Source organism: Apostichopus japonicus, chromosome 21, assembly GCF_037975245.1.
Source record: "Apostichopus japonicus isolate 1M-3 chromosome 21, ASM3797524v1, whole genome shotgun sequence".
In the NCBI taxonomy this organism is placed as follows: domain Eukaryota; kingdom Metazoa; phylum Echinodermata; class Holothuroidea; order Aspidochirotida; family Stichopodidae; genus Apostichopus; species Apostichopus japonicus.
In genome coordinates, this window is record NC_092581.1 from 15,931,876 (window position 1) to 15,947,705 (window position 15,830).

A 15,830-nucleotide genomic window follows, 5' to 3' on the forward strand; every position below is an offset into this window, starting at 1 on the left:
TTCTCACGTGGTACATCCTCACAGATAGGAGACCTCAACCAGAGGTGGCAGCATTATCTTATAGAACTGATTGCCGGTCTACCCGCATCCATCATCTGCAAACCATTCTTATTCAGGTGTATAACTTTAAATAGAAATTCTTTTTTTTTCTCTTTTCACACCGTTATCTTCTGGGGAGGTACATTCGCAAACTCTGGTTCCTGATATATAAAACATTTACTTCATCGAAGAAATCTTCAGTTCGTGTGCATGGCTATACACTTAACACTTCTTAATTATTTTGATCTTTTTACTCTAAGTCAACAAATATAAATGTCTTACCAAAGTCATCTATAGAGAAATTAATAGAACAACATATTACCATAAATTAAGAGAATATTACAGTATATTATTAATTTTGATTATTCACTGAGCTGTAGTATACTTTCTACTCACTGTTTTGCAAGTTGGCCAACAAGATTTGTTACAATTTGGTTTGGTTGTTTACAAGTCATATATCTTTTTTTATGAAAAGGATCTTTACTTCATGTGAATGTCTATAAACTTTTAACTTCTTAAAGAGGCCATATCACGAAAAAATCCAACTCATCTAGAGTAACTTACTCCGAATCTATGAGAAAATCTATGTTCAAAACTATCCTCATCACCTTGAAAACCTCAAGGACTAATTAGAAATGAACGTTTTAATATGCGCATCTGAAAATAGATATCTGAAAATGCGATTTCAAAACAAGACAATGATGAAGTCATGTTAGGAACACAAGTGCCAATCCCAGGCACGTACCGGATGCGCGACAATCATACCGTCACACATACACGCACATTTACACTGAGAGAACTACCACTGTATAACGCTATATCGTTAGCAATTTCAAGTTTGTTTTACAAAATGTTGTATAATATCCGAGAGAAATGTCGGTCCGTTGTGTTGTTGGGGGCTGCACAAAACATAACCCATGCAATTAGCCTTCATCGATGGCCGGGAAAAAAAAACACGGCGATTATGACCAAGTTAGTGCACAACACCAGCGCCGATTTCACTGGTCATAGCCAGTATGCAGCTCCGTATGAAGCGAACACTTCACGGAAGCATACCACGATCCCTCCTTTTTTATGAATTAAATCAAATGGACTTTAACAATTCGACATAAAAGAGTCGTTCTGCTGTCAAGTAATCCACATTAAAAATACTCTGAAGACCAGATCGGGGAACAGGAAACCTCCAATGGGGCAAATGGCGATCCTTTGGAGGTAGCGCGGTCGAGCACTAGTAGTACTAGTATTAGCATTATTACACTGAAGTCGCAATAGACGAAGAGATTTTGCTGTATCATTTAAATTAACACCCCCTTCATTGCTCTATTGTATACTAATAAGCTATGAGGTTAGCTTCAGAAGTGATGGGTTACATCTTCTTGTGAAAAATCTCAGTGCCCCAATTTATTTCTGGAATATGCTGGATCAGTTAGTTATAGCAATAATTTCTTATTCCTATTCCAGGAAAACCATTTTTTTTATGTTGGGGGAGGGAGTGGGGGTAATGGGGATGGGACAAAATGGGTAGGTAAAATGATTTTATTCCAAAGGGTGTTTAAATCTCAAAGCGATTTATTTTAAATTATCAGAGCCAAAAATTCACACAACGTAGTTCAAGTCTTAAATCATTGAAAAAAGTTTATTCAATATCAGTTCTAGACAGTCATTCTGGACAATCTGAACAAGCCTGTGACTAAACTAACATTAACAACAATCATTTTATTATATGGCATAAAAGTAAAACTGTACTTTCCATAGACATTATCATTCTTAAATTACACTAATGTAATTTGTGACATCAAAGGAGGTTTAAAGAAAAACAACTTACATGAAATTTTTGGCTTTAAGCCTACAAAGCAGTTGCATGTTCATCGCTATCAATCGTTGTTGTGACAAATTAATTAGAATAGGCCTAATCCAGAAGCAAATACAATAAAGGGTAATTTAAACCAAGAAACACTGCACGACGCAACTCACATGCAAAAATGTTACCCACGCACGACGTCACGAACAACAATGACGGGCAACGTGAAACACAGCATCACACACATTAAAACAATCGAAGACCATTAACAGGGTGTACTGCTGAGTTTCTGAAGAAAGATTGTAAAACAAAACAACTGCTGCTGAAGAAACAAAGTCTAATCATTCAAGAGTTCTGCTGCCTCCATTGGTCTTTATTATGACTTTTCTGTGAAATATCATTGGTGGTATGGATATTTTGGCTTCCAGATTAAAGGTACAAAGCAAACATGTCTGGGAGGTAAATGCTCATAAAACGGTCAATGCCCGTTCCCTTATGAACATATTATATGACATCACGGTCACGCCAATACTTGTGTCCAAATGCTACAAACATGCCTTTTCTTTCATTGTTGATGTTGGGTCTGGAAAATAACCATTTCATCCTGAATTAAAAGTCTTAAATTTCAATATATCAACACTGAGGGAACCCTGACGGATTGATAATCCAACACAATCGTAGAATAGAAAAGGTGTTTCTGGAGGCATTTCTCAACCAAGGCTTCCTATACAATGAGTTTTCTCCTGGCAACTTTAATCCAGTGTAATGACCATTGGCTGGAAACTCCCTTCTGATCCTTTGGCCGCACATGATGGTAGCGCAACCCTGACGTGTCTTGCTATGAACCCCCAGTACCATTGAACCGGTTGACCGTAGGCTATGTATCTGTACTGCCTGGGAAAAAAATATGAAAGTTCAAAATGTATTAATGTTGGCCCATGATCTCCACAATAACAAGCAGGCATACAATGTACAGTTATGGTTACATTTGTTGTAAATTTACACCTTCCATATATCATGAAACATTCTTTTGTTTCAGAAAATTGATTTGCAAACTCCAGGCCAAAGTACTAGCCTAGTAATAATGAGTATGAAATAACACATATACCTACCAACATAGCATGGGTGCATAATGCAACTTACATCCCCGAGCCAAACTTTCAGTGTGCAACCAACCCTACTAAATACTACAACACACTGTACATATGGGTTGTAAGTTACCGTAACACAACGCACAATACGGTTTAGGGAGTTCCGCGAATTCCAACAACACATGCACAAAATGGACTGGATTTTGTTTTTAAATGCTTCGTTAATAAATTCTTACCACGTTGTATGTTCCTTGCAATCGTTTCGAACGGGTTTCTTCTTCGATATGTTGTGGAGCTTCAATTTCGGCTCGTTTAACAGGTTCGAACTGATACGGTTCTAACACCTCAGGTCCACCCTCAACGTTCGGTTCAATATTGGCCTGATCATCGCCTTCACTCTCTGCTTCGAATATGATAAAGGGCACTCTAATTATAGCCCAATTTCACTGCCTGGTGAAGAACCACTATCACTTTGAACTTCGGTTGCCGCAATTGGTTCTGGATCCGCCATGTCACAGGAAATTTTGATATCGCACTTGTGATCGGTGTTTTGTTTAGTAACTACTAGTGGTATGTGTACTTGTCTAATGTGTACGTGAATGGTATGTTCGGCGTAAACAGCGACAACAGTTGTGTTCATAACATGACGTCACATGACGTCATGCGAATCGGAAAATTTTCGAGTAAACAAAGTTTCAATCGCCGAAGAGGGTAAATTCATTCTCAATTTTCGACTTGAAAAATCAAGTTTCAAACTGGCAGATTGGTTGATACATGTTCTAGAGAACATTCATTGTTGGATCCCAAAAATATAGGACTTTGAAATTTTCGTGTCATGGCTACTTTAACTGTTCAACTCTAAGTCAACAAATTAAACTGTCTTACCATAGTTTGCTATAGAGAGTCAAAAGAAGAACATATCTTAAATTGTCAAGACAGATGTGTATATTTCCACTCGTTACAACAATTACCTTGTTTACGTACTCAACATGCAAGAGCAAAGTATTTTATTAATATACAGAGAGATTAATCGGCTGTTCAATAAATACAAGGCATAAACTGACGTTGGTACATTATCCCCCGTCGTAGTGAATCCACACAGGCGATAACATTATTCATAGGTGTATATATTATCGTTTGGAGCCTGATTTTCTCACATAACGTATACTCACCATTCTAAACTTAGTTTAACATTTCAGTGTTGGAGGCATTAACTTCATCAAGGTCTTCACTTCATGTTAATGTCTATAGACATATTACTTCTTAATATTGAGATTTTGTACTATACAACTTCAAATTAACATATCTTAATCTGTGACTTCAATAGGAATGTAGTGTTATGAACACAGCCAGAACAATTGACTGTTCATTTGGTGAAAAGCATTAAGTGACATTGGTATATTAACCCCGTCGTCGTGAATCCTAACATATAAGAAAATATTACAGCAGATTATTATTTGTTATTATTCACTGAACTGTAGTATACTTTCTACTCACTATTTTGCAAGTCGGCTAACAAGATTTGTTACAATTTGGTATGTTTTTTTTCACAAGTCATATATCTCTTTATCTCATGAAGACTTGACCATTGCTTGTATGTACATTGGCCAAGTTTAACAATTACATTTTGGCAGCATTTTCATCACCGAGGGGGTCTTCCCTCATTGGAATGTCTATAGACAAATTACTTGTACTTATTGTAACTTTTTACTATACAACTTGAAATTAAAATATCCTACCCTTCACTGCAGTAGAGAGGAAAACACAAAATATTATCTTTTATTAACATTACTGAGGTGTTTATTTCTTTATGGTACAACAAGTCTCAGGTTTAAGTAGTCAACATGCAAGAATAGGAAAGTAGTGTTGTGAATACAGCCAGAACAATTGACAATACATTTAGTGGACAGCATAGAGTGACGTCGGAATATTGCCCACGTTGTGGTGAATCCTCACAGATAGGAGACCTATCCGGGATATTCTCACATATCGTATAATCACCATTCTAACTTTAGTTTATCAATTCATTTTTGGCAGCAGTTACTTCATGAAGAGGGTCTTCACGGCATGTTAATGTCTATAGACATATTACTTCTTAATATTTAGATTTTCAATATTCAACTTCAAATACAAAATCTGAATCCGTGACTTCAATAGAACAAAAAGAAGAAAGAAAATAAAGGTGCCAAAATATTATCTTGAATTAACAACACTGAGGTGTATTCCTTTATGGTACAACAATTCTATTGTTAAGTACTCAACATGCCAGAGCAAGAGCATATGGTTATAAATACCGCAAAAAAAAATTGACTGTTTATTCAGTGCAATGCATTAAGTCGCATTGGTATGTTTACCCCGTCGTCGTGAATCCTCACAGATAGGAAGTTATTATAGCAGATTATTACATTTGAATATTCAATGAACTGTAGTATGCTCTCTACTCACTGTTTTGCAAGTTGGCTAACAAGATTTGTTAAAATTTCGTTTGTTTGTTCACAAGTCATATATCTTTTTTTATGAAAGGGATCTTTACTTCATGTGAATGTCTATGAACGTTTAACTTCTTAATTGTTTAACTATAAGTCAACAAATTAAACTGTCTTACCATAGTTTGCTATAGTAATCAAAAGAAGAACATATTATCTTAAATTGACATCACAGAAGTGTATATTTCCACTCGTTACAACAATTATCTTGTTTACGTACTCAACATGCAAGAGGAAAGTATTTTATTAAAATACAGACAGATTAATAGGCTGTGCAATAAATACAAGGCATTAACTGACGTTGGTACATTTTCCCCCGTCGTAGTAAATCCACACGGCGATAACATTATTCACAGGTGTATACCTTATCGTTTGGATCGTGATTTCCGGGATATTCTCACATATCGTATACTCACCATTCTAACTTTAGTATAACAATTCAATTTTGGCAGCAGTTACTTCATGAAGGGGGTCTTCACAGCATGTTAATGTCTATAGACATATTACTTCTTTATATTTAAATTTTTAATATACAACTTCAAATTCAAAATCTTAATCCGTGACGTCAATAGAACAAAGAGAAGAAAGAAAATAAAGGTGCCAAAATATTATCGTGAATTAACAATACTGAGGTGTATTCCTTTATGGTACAACAAGTCTATTGTTAAGTACTCAACATGCCAGAGCAAGAGCATATGGTTATAAATACCACAAAAACAATTGACTGTTTATTCAGTGCAATGCATTAAGTGACATTGGTATATTAACCCCGTCGTCGTGAATCCTCACAGATAGAAAGTTATTATAGCAGATTATTGCATTTGAATATTCAATGAACTGTAGTATGCTTTCTACTCACTGTTTTGCAAGTTGGCTAACAAGTTTGTTAAAATTTGGTATTTTTGTTCACAGGTCATATATCTTTATATAACTTGAAGACGATTCTACTGTTTGTCTAGAGATTGACTTAGTTAATGCACTCATTTTGACAGCACTAACTTCATCTGATGGATCTTCACTTCATTTGAATTTCTATAAACGTTTTAACTTCTTAATTGGTTGATCATTTACTCTAAGTCATGAAATTAAACATGGCTTACCAGGGTCTCCTATAGAGAAATCAAAAGAAGTACATATTATCGTGAATAGACATTACAGATGTGTATATTTCCACACGTTACAACAATCATCCTGTTAACGTACTCAACATGCAAGAGCAAAGTATGTTATTATTATACAGACAGATTAATCGGATGTTCAATAAATACAAGGCATAAACTGACGTTGGTACATTATCCCCCGTCGTAGTTCATCCACACAGGCGATAACATTATTCACAGGTGTATATATTATCGTTTGGAGCCTGATTTTCGTGATATTTTCACACAACGTATACTCACCATTCTATACTTAGTTAAACATTTCAGTGTTGGAAGCATTAACTTCAAGGTCTTCACTTCACGTTAATGTCTATAGACATATTACTTCTTAATATTGAGATTCTGTACTATACAACTTCAAATTGACATATCTTAATCTGTGACTTCAATAGGAATGTAATGTTATGAATACAGCCAGGACAATTGACTGTTCATTTGGTGAAAAGCATTAAGTGACATTGGTATATAACCCCGTCGTCGTGAATCATAACATATAAGAGATTATTACAGCAGATTATTATTTTTGATTATTCACTGAACTGTAGTATACTTTCTACTCACTATTTTGTCGGCTAACAAGATTTGTTACAATTTGGTATGTTTTTTTTCACAAGTCATATATCTTTTTATCTCATGAAGACTTGACCATTGCTTGTATGTACATTGGCCTAGTTTAAAAATTACATTTTGGCAGCATTTTCTTCAACGAGGGGGTCTTCCTTCATTGGAATGTCTATAGACAAATTACTTGTATTTATTGTAACTTTTTACTATACAACTTGAAATTAAAATATCCTACCATTCACTGCAATAGATAGAAAAACACAAAATATTATCTTTCATTAACATTACTGAGGTGTTCATTTCTTTTTGGTACAACAAGTCTCTAGTTTAATAACTCAACATGAGAGAATAGGAATATAGTGTTGTGAGTACAACCAGAACAATTGACTATACATTTAGTGGACAGCATAGAGTGTCGTCGGTATATTGCCCACGTTGTGGTGAATCCTCGCAGATAGGAGACCTTAATCAGGGGTCGCTATATTATCTTTTAGAACCAATTCCCGGTATACCCTCACCCATCGTATGTAGATCATTCTTATTCAGTTGTATCACTTTACATGGAAATTAATTTTTCACACCGTTACCGTCTGTGGAAGTCCACTTGTTACTCTGGTATATGAGATATATACTATATCACTAATAAACGTTTTATTTAGACAATACCTCTCTTTAAAACTTGAACCTTGTTTTGTCAGATTATAATATTTGATTATTCACTGAGCTGTAGTATACTTGCTACTAATTATTTTGCAAGTTAGATAACAAGATTTGTTAAAATGTGGTTTATTTGTTTCTTTTGTTTCTTAAGTAATTTGATCAGTTTACACTAAGTCTTCAAAGTAAAATGCCTTACCAAAGGTGTCTATAGAGAAATCAGTAGAAGAAAAATGTTATCGTAAATTGTCATTACTGAAGTGTATATTTCCACATGTTACAACAATTCTTTTGTTTACGTCCTTAACATGGAAGAGCAGTTTTATGAATACAGCAAGAATAATCAGCTTTTCATTTAATGCATAGAATCAAGTGACGTTGGTACAGTATTCCCCGTCGTAGTGAATCCAAACAGATAGGCGATAACCTTAATCGCAAGTGTGTACATTATCATTTGGAGCATAATTTCCGGGATATTCTCACATATCGTCTACTCACTATTCTAACTTTAGTATAACAATTCAAGTTGGCAGCAGTTACTTCATCAGGGGGTGTTTCACTTCATGTTAATGTCTATAGACGTATTACTTCTAAATATTGTGTATAATTAATTAATTTTAATTATAATCATATATAATTTTTACTATACAAATTAAAATTAAAATATCTTACCCCAGACTTCATTGGAGTAAAAAAGAAGCCAAAATGTTATCGTGAATTAACGTAAGTGATGTAAATATTTCTTTATGGTACAACAAGTCTATTGTTAAAGTAATCAACATGCGAGAGCAGAGTATAGTGTTATGAATACAACCAGGACAGTTAACTGTTCAGTCAGTGCAAAGCATTAAGTGACATTGGTATATTAAACCCGTCATCGCGAATCCACACATTTAGGAGATTATTACAGCAGATAATTATATTTGATTATTCGCTGAACTGTAGTATGCTTTCCACTCACTATTTTGCAAGTTGGCTAATAAGAATGTTCGTTAACATTGGGCATATATGTGCTCAACTCGTACATCGTTTTATCTCATGAAGACATTACAAATGCTTGTAAGTATACATTGAACTAATTTAACAATTCAATATTGGCCGCATTTACCTTGTCGAGGGGATCTTCCCTTCATGCGAATGTCTATAGTCATAATATGTCCTAATATAGTAATCTTTACTATACAACTTCAAATTAAAATATCTCACCCAAGGCTTTAATATAGAGAACAAAATCCAAAATATTATCTTCAATTAACATAACTTAGGTGTATATTTCTTTATGGTATACCAAGTCTACTGTCTAAGTACTCCACATGCGAGAGCAGAGTATAGTGTTTTGAATACAGCCAGAACAATTGACTGTTCATTTTAGTGAAAAGCTTTAGGTGACGTCGGTATACTGCCTCCCGTCGTCGTGAATCCTCAAAGATTGGGGACCTTAATCAGGGGTTTGTACACCATTTTTATTTATTTTTAAAGAAAATTCATTTTTCTCCTTTTCACACCCGTTACCGTCATGAGAACTCCATTTATTACTATGTATCATGAGATATACAATATATCACAACGTTTTACTTACACAATATCTTTCCCAACTATTTATGTTACTACTATCTTTAAAACTTGAGCCTTGTTTTATCAGATTATTACATTTGATTATTCACTGAACTGCAATGAACTTTCTACTAACTATTTTTCAAGTTGGCTAACAAGATTTTTTTAAATTGTGTATATTTGATCACAGGTCATATATTTTTATATAACTTGAAGACGTTTCCGCTGTGTGTCTGTAGATTGACTTATGCAATCATTTTGGCGACATTACTTTATCGAAGGGATCTTCACTTCATGTGAATATCTTAAGACGTATTCACTTCTTTATGATCTTGATCATTTTAGTATAAGTCATTAAATGAACATGACTTACAAATGGTATCTATAGAGAAAACATAAGAAGAAAATATTATCGTAAATTAGCGTTACCGAAGAGATTATTTCCGCACATTAAAACAATTATGTTGTTTACGTACACAACATGCAAGAGGAAAGTAATTTCATGGATACAGACAGAATAATCGGCTGTTCATTAAATACAAGGCATTAACTGACGTTGGTACATTACCCCCGACATAATGAATCAACACAGATAGGTGATAATCTTAAATACAGGTGTATACATTATCGTTTGGAACCTGGTTTACTGTCAACTCTCACATATTGTCAGTAAATAATTCTGACTCAGTTGTATAAATTTTAAGAGGAATTCATATTTCTACTTTTCACACCCGTTACCCTCTGGGGAAGTCCATTTGTAACTCTGGATCATGAGATATACAATATGACAACAATAAACGGTTCATTTAGGCATTACCTTTCCCAACTGTTTATGTTACTTCTACCTAAAAACTTGATCCTTGTTTATTCAGATTATTACATTTCATTATTCGCTAAACTGTAGTATACTATCTAGTTAGACTTACTTTTATTTTGCAAGTTGGCTAACAAGATTTGTTAAAGTTGTGTATATATGTTTACAAGAAACAATTCTATTTATAACTTGAAGACGTGTCCTCTGTTTGTCTGTACATTGACTTAGTTAATGCAATAATTTTGGCATCATTTACTTTACTGTAGGATCTTCACTTCATATGAATGTGTATAAACGTTTTCACTTCATAACTATTTTAATCATTTTACTATAGGTCTTCAAATTAAAATGTCTTACCTTTATCTTCTATAGAGAAAACAAAAGCCAAAATATCATCGTAAAGCGACGTTACTAAAGAGCATATTTCCATACGTTAGTAAGTTAGCAAAGTAATATTATGAATACAGACAGAATGATCGGCTGTTCATGAAATACAAGGTGACATTGGTACATTATCCCCGTCGTAGTGATTCCACACAGATAGGTTATAACCTTAATCACGGGGGTATACCTTATCTTTTGGAATTTGTTTAACTGTCAATTCGCACATGTTGTCTGTGAATAATTCTTACTCAGTTGTATAACTTTAAAGAGAAATTTATTTTTCTCCTTTGCACACTCGTTATCATCTGTGGGAAGCCCAGTTGTGACACTAGATCATGAAGTATATACTGTATCACTAATTAACGTTTATATAGACATTACGTTTCTTCTTTATCGTATGTATCTTATAACAGAGACAACTGTCATTGATAACGTTCTTCCTATTCCGACTGTAAAAATGACCACTTTGTATGACTATGCAACCACGGTTTCATATATTCGACGTGAGTAACCCTTCAAGGTCTGAATAAGTGAATAGTCCGAATTTAAATAACTCCTGATTATTATTTGTCATGATTTGTTGAATTGTAGTATACTTTTTACTCATTATTTTGCAAGTTGGCTAAGAAGACGTTTAAAGTTATGTATTCACAACTCATACATCGGTTTATCTCATGAAAACATTACCACGCCTTGTCTGTACACTGACCTAGTTGAAAAAATTCCATTTTGCAGCAATTATTTCATCGACCGGGTCTTCCCTTCATGTTAATATCTTTAGACATATTTAATTAAGATATCTTACCCCAGACTGCATTAAAGAGAACAATAGAAGCCAAAATATTATAGTAAATTAACGATACTGAGGTTTATATTTCTTAATGGTGCACGTCTATTGTTAAGGGACTCAACATGCGAGAGCAGAGTATAATGTTATGATTACAGCCAGAACAATTGACTGTTCATTTCGTGAAAGCATTAAGTGGCATTGATATATTAACCCCGTCGTCGTGAATCCTCTACGGAAAGCAGATTTTTATAGCAGACTATATCAGATTATAATATTTCATTATGCGCTGAACTGTAATATGGGTTTTAATCTATATTTGCTAGTTTTGTTATATCAGTTCACAACTCATACATCGGTTTATCTCATGAAAAGATTACCACGCCTTATTTGTGCATTGCCATAGTTAAACAATTCCAATTTTGGCGACAATTATTTCATCGACCGGGTCTTCACTTCATGTTAATATCTTTAGACATATTTTTTCTTAATATTGTCATATTTACTTTACAACTTTAATTAAGATATCTTACCATAGACTGCAATAAAGAGAACAATAGAAGCCAAAATATTATAGTAAATTAACGATACTGAGGTTTATATTTCTTAATGGTGCACGTCTATTGTTTAAGGACTCAACATGCGAGAGCAGAGTATAATGTTATGATTACAGCCAGAACAATTGACTGTTCATTTCGTGAAAAGCATTATGTGGCATTGATATAAATAACCCCGTCGTCGTGAATCCTCTAGGGAAAGGAGATTATCATAGCAGATTATATCAGATTATAATATTTCATTATGCGATAAACTGTAACATGGGTTTTAATCATTATTTACTAGTTTGCCAAGAAGATTTGTTTAAATTTGGTATATATGTTCATAACTCATACATCGGTTTATCTCATGAAAACATTACCACGACTTATCTGTGCATTGCCATAGTTAAACAATTCCATTCTGGCAGCAATTATTTCATCGACCGGGTCTTCCCTTCATGTTAATATCTTTAGACATATTACTTCTTAATATTGTCATTTTTACTATGCAACTTTAATACATATATCTTACCCTCCACTGCAATAGAAGCCAATATATTATAGTAGATTAACGATACTGAGGTATATACTTTAATGGTACAAGTCTATTGTTAAAGTACTCAACATGCAAGAGCAGATTATAATGTTATGATTACAGCCAGAACAATTGACTGTTCATTTAGTGAAAAGCATTAAGTGAAATTGATATATTAACCCCGTCGTCGTGAATCCTCTCAGATTGGAGACCTTAACAGTCAGTCCCCAGCGATGTGAAAAGGGCTTTCTTTTCTTGTAGAATATGCACGACACACCTAACTAATATATATATAGGTAAAACCTATTCCGTAGGTCAATTTCTCAGTCATTTACTAATTATTATGTATGGTAATAGTTGAATTTGATAACCGGAAGGTGTTAAATCCAATCCTTATTCAAAAACTATTAAGGAGTGAAAGGGAATTTCGCCCGTATATTCCGAACGTAACTTAACCACTTTCGAACATTGTTATTCAGTTATATAACTGTGAAGTGAAATTCATTTTCTTCTTTTTCACCCGTTACCGTCTGAGGGAGTCCAGTTGTAACTCTGGATCATGAGTATACAACATAACACTATTAACGTTTTATTTACACAATACCTTTGCCAGCTATTTATGGTACTACTATCCTAAAAGCTTGAGCCTTATTTTATCAGATTATTAAATGTGCTTATTCACTGAACTGAAGTGTACCTTTTACTCACTATTTTGCAATTGGCTAACAAGCTTTGTTAAACTTTTGTAAACAAGTTCACATTGTATACATTTTTGAAAACATGAAAATGTTTCCATGCACTGTTTGTCTGTGTATTGACTTAGTTAATGCAATCATTTTGGCAGCCTTTACTTCATCGAATGGATCTTCACTTCATGTGAATGTCTATATACGTATTCACTTCTAATTATTTTGATCATTTTATTATAAGTCGTCAAGTTAAGATATCTTACCATCGTTTTCTATAGAGAAAACAACAGAAGAAAAATATAACGGTAAATTAAGGTTTCTGAAGAGTATATTTCCATACGTTACAGCAGTTATCTTGTTTACGTACTCAACGTCCAAGATCAAAGTAATTTCATGGACACAGACAGAATAATCGACTGTTCATTAAATACAAGGCATCAACTGACGTTGGTACATTACCCCCGTCGTAGTGAATCAATACAGATAGGTGATAACCTTAATCACAGGTGTATTCATTATCGTTTGGAACCTGATTTACGGTCTACTCTCACATATCGTTTCACGTATAGACGGGATCGTCACTTCATGTGAATGTCTATAAACGTATTCACTTCTTAATAAGTAATCATATTGCAATAAGTCGTCAAATTAAATGTCTTACCGTTAATCCCTATAGAGAAATGTTTCCGTACATTAAAGTTATTTAAGTGTTTATTTCTTTATGTTACAATAATTCTCTCTTTAAACTACCCAACATGCGAAAGAATAGTATACTTTTGTAAATACAAGCAGAAACAAGAGGCTATTTATTTAGAGAAAAAAAAACATTACGATACGTTGGAACATTACCGAGTAGGTGCACTTTTCCTTTCCTATTTACCGTCTGTGTCTTACATCAGAGACAACTGCGGTTATCTACATTCTTCCTACTCTGCCTTTAAACTGACAACTTTGTATTACTATAAACCTTAAGTGTCATATACGATGAGAGGAACCCTTCTAGGTCTGAATAAGTGAATAAGTCGATGTTCTATGCGACTGCCGCTCAGCTTCGTGTGTGTGATTCATTTTAAAACCGTGTGCCTTGTTTCAGCAGATTATTACATTCGCTGAACTGTAGTATATACCTTTTTTCACTATTTTGAAAGTTGGTTAAATGTGTATTTAATTTTATAACAATTTCTTGTTCAAGTGGTCAACATTTGAGATCAAACAGATACCGTTATGACTACAGCCAACACAATTAGCCATTCTATCATTACAAAGCATTAACAACCGTACCTTAACGTTGAGGTTTATACATAACTCGAATATATGGTGAGAAAATCTACATTAACTTTGCTTTTGTCCATGTTTTAAGGTATTTTCATTGCCATTAACACACTTATACACAATCCTGCACATCCCTGCACGATGTCATAAACACAATCCTGGACAATGCCATGAGAACAGTGCTTCACCATCATGCGCAATCCTGTGCAATGCTATGAAGATAATCCTGCACAATGTCACACAATCCTGTACAAAGCCATGAACACAATGCTTCACATTCCTGTGCGATGCTATGAACACAATCTTAAGTTAGCGGCGAAATGACGTCAAATAAAAGTCAACATATGACCTTTGTTAACTTACTGCAAGATTCCGGAACTGTAGATAAGCCGAAAAGAAAAGAAGAGTGACATCGTTATAACTTTCATTATGACGTCACAGTGTACTGTTATAAGACCAGCGACGGAAATATAATGTAAAACAATTAATATGAAACGTATTCAAGACACAGATAAAAGACATTTCTGGGCGCCTTGAAGCTTTATGTAAGCTTTCTAAACAGAGTTCAATGCATTATATCATTAAGTATCCAACATTAAATATTGGAATTCCCACACAATTTAATATGTTCTTGTTTTATTAACTAAAAATACGCACATATTTTGCAGAGTTGCTGGAAATCTAATTGGAGCAAAGAAAATATAAGAATGGCAAAAATAATCATTCCACTTTACTTTCCAAATATTCCATATTGTTATTACGCCGTTTAGACCATTTTCTGTTTCTTGCTCAAAATAATGAACTTTTAAAAATAAAAAGGATCATAGAATTGTATTTCAGTGTTTTGCGCAGCTGAGACGTGACATCACAAACAGAGCCAGCAAACTGAAATACCATTAAGCCGAGTGATAGATCCAGGAATTCTTCAACATAATGTGTCCTTTGAATTAAAAGTTCGAAACGCTTTTTTTTTACTATCGACATTATTAGTATCATTGCTTGGAATCTCAACAGTGACATTGTCAAAATGTTAAATTGTAATGTATAGGGAGAAAGATATTGTACTTCAGCCCACAACATTAATGCGTGGAAGTGTGTGTGGGTGGTTAGTGCGCGCGTTTGTGTGAGTGAGTAAACAAGTGTTGCGAACTTTTCCTATACCGTAAGTCAAATCATGTACAAACTTGGTGGGTAGTTATCTGAGGTTAAAAATCGTGTAAAATCGTGCTTTTGTGATTGATGACGTCATAGGTCACTGTCCCAGAGGTCAAAGATCAAGACACCTAAAAATTGGTTTTTAGCCCAAATATAACAGATTTAAGTGTTTAGGTTCGAGAACAAAGGTCAGTTGAGGTGAAAGGTCAATTTGGCCTGATGATAGCAACCAGATGCATTCAGAAGAAACCCAACAATCACATCCGTCTTGGAAAGGTGATATATGCAACTCCATGGATTGCC